Source organism: Ascidiella aspersa, chromosome 5, assembly GCF_963924565.1.
Source record: "Ascidiella aspersa chromosome 5, kaAscAspe10.2, whole genome shotgun sequence".
Lineage (NCBI taxonomy): Eukaryota > Metazoa > Chordata > Ascidiacea > Phlebobranchia > Ascidiidae > Ascidiella > Ascidiella aspersa.
This window is the reverse complement of record NC_139451.1, coordinates 13621013-13623512: the sequence shown is the minus strand read 5'-3', so window position 1 is coordinate 13623512 and position 2500 is coordinate 13621013. Positions and strand designations below refer to the sequence as shown.

General features: G+C 54.2%; 1 non-coding gene across 1 annotated transcript; it reads right to left on the bottom strand.

Moving 5' to 3' along the window:
* Positions 1-177: 177 nt before the first annotated feature.
* Positions 178-1988, bottom strand: LOC146144528 (small subunit ribosomal RNA). The gene has a single exon (XR_014500614.1). It is a non-coding gene; the product is annotated as a small subunit ribosomal RNA (ribosomal RNA).
* Positions 1989-2500: the final 512 nt, after the last annotated feature.

Below are 2500 nucleotides of genomic sequence, written 5' to 3'. Positions count from 1 at the left end.
GCCAGGCCGACGCTTGAAGCCGGAGCGCGCGGCACCGCGGCACTCGACGCGCAAACATTACCGGGTGACCGAATCGCCGGCCGGCGCGCCGCTCCTCGCGGGTCGGGCGCCGGGTAGCAAAGACTTTTTCTCTCGCTTGTCCGAGTTTCGCGTTCGCCGAAGCGTTTGCGAGACCGTTAATGATCCTTCCGCAGGTTCACCTACGGAAACCTTGTTACGACTTTTACTTCCTCTAAATGATCAAGTTAGATCGTCTTCTCGGACGCCGGCTCGACCGTTGCCGGCCGCGCCAGGTCCAATCGGAGGACCTCACTAAACCATTCAATCGGTAGTAGCGACGGGCGGTGTGTACAAAGGGCAGGGACGTAATCAACGCGAGCTAATGACTCGCGCTTACTGGGAATTCCTCGTTCAAGGGAAATAATTGCAATTCCCTATCCCTAGCACGACCGGGGTTCAGCGGGTTACCCAGACCTGTCGGCCAAGGCGAGCACATGCTGATCCGGTCAGTGTAGCGCGCGTGCGGCCCCGAACATCTAAGGGCATCACAGACCTGTTATTGCTCAATCTCGTGTGGCTAAACGCCACTAGTCCCTCTAAGAAGTTAGACGCCGACCGATTGGGTCGCGTAACTAGTTAGCAAGCCAGAGTCTCGTTCGTTATCGGAATTAACCAGACAAATCGCTCCACCAACTAAGAACGGCCATGCACCACCACCCACAGAATCAAGAAAGAGCTCTCAATCTGTCAATCCTCACTGTGTCCGGGCCGGGTGAGATTTCCCGTGTTGAGTCAAATTAAGCCGCAGGCTCCACTCCTGGTGGTGCCCTTCCGTCAATTCCTTTAAGTTTCAGCTTTGCAACCATACTTCCCCCGGAACCCAAAGACTTTGGTTTCCCGCAAGCTGCCGGAGAGGTCGTAAAACTAACGCCCCCCGATCGCTAGTTGGCATCGTTTATAGTCAGAACTAGGACGGTATCTGATCGTCTTCGAACCTCTGACTTTCGCTCTTGATTAAAGAAAACATTCTTGGCAAATGCTTTCGCAGTCGTTCGTCTTGCGCCGATCCAAGAATTTCACCTCTAACGGCACAGTACGAATGCCCCCGTCTGTCCCTCTTAATCATTACCTCGCGCTCCGAAAACCAACAAAATAGAACCGAGGTCCTATTCCATTATTCCATGCACCATTATTCAGGCGAATCGCCTGCTTTGAACACTCTAATTTTTTCAAAGTAAACGTTCCGGCCGCCGCCGACACTCAGTCAAGGGCACCGGCGGAGAACCGGAGGTGAGGCCAGGACGGCCAGTACACGCCTTGCGACGGACCGGCCGCCTGCGCCCAAAATCCAACTACGAGCTTTTTAACCGCAACAACTTAAATATACACTTTTGGAGCTGGAATTACCGCGGCTGCTGGCACCAGACTTGCCCTCCAATGGATACTCGTTAAAGGTTTTAAAGTGTACTCATTCCAATTACAGGGCCTCGTTTAGAGTCCTGTATTGTTATTTTTCGTCACTACCTCCCCGCGTCGGGAATGGGTAATTTGCGCGCCTGCTGCCTTCCTTGGATGTGGTAGCCGTTTCTCAGGCTCCCTCTCCGGAATCGAACCCTGATTCTCCGTTACCCGTAAGAACCTCGGTAGGCCAGTACCGTACCGACGAAAGTTGATAGGGCAGACACTTGAATGATCCGTCGCCGGTGCGAGACCGTGCGATCCGCAAAGTTATCCAGAGTCACCAAAGGTTGCGGGCCGAAGCCCGGTCGGTTTTTGGTCTGATAAAAGCACGCCTCCCGCGAGGTCGGCGCTTCACGCATGTATTAGCTCTAGCATTTCCACAGTTAACCACGTAAAACGTACGATCAAATGAACCATAACTGATTTAATGAGCCATTCGCAGTTTCACTGTACGAGAGCTCGTACTTAGACTTGCATGGCTTAATCTTTGAGACAAGCATATGACTACTGGCAGGATCAACCAGGTAGCTACTTTAGCGTAGCCCCGAAAGGCCGACGAAGGAGGCGCCGCTGATGCGGCGCCGTCGCTCGGTCGATGCGAAACCCGAAGGCTTCTCTCCGTTAAAATTTCGTTCTTTGCTCGGCTGCCCGAACTCAGAAAACCGTCACCGCCCGTCGCACCCGCCGGAGTAAGACTTCGTCGGCAGGCCTTTCGACCGCCACGTCGCCAACACCGGCGCGAGCGCAACGCACGCCAGACAACTTCGCCGAAGCGACCGCTCAGAACCCGACAAACTGACACTCGGCTCTTCGCGCAGCAGCAACATCTGCCCAGCGAGCCAATCGCCTTTTCACCGATTCTTTACTTGTCGAAGCTTGTCAGCTCCCACAAGTATAGCAAAGATGAGTGTTGTCCCTGGGGTCTTCCGTTTGAAATTCTAACGTAAAAAAAAGGTGCACGATTGCGCCAGGTGTTGAACTATTGCGAGGCATATCACACGCTCGCGCGGCCTATACAGGCGCTTGCTCGCGCGCGCGG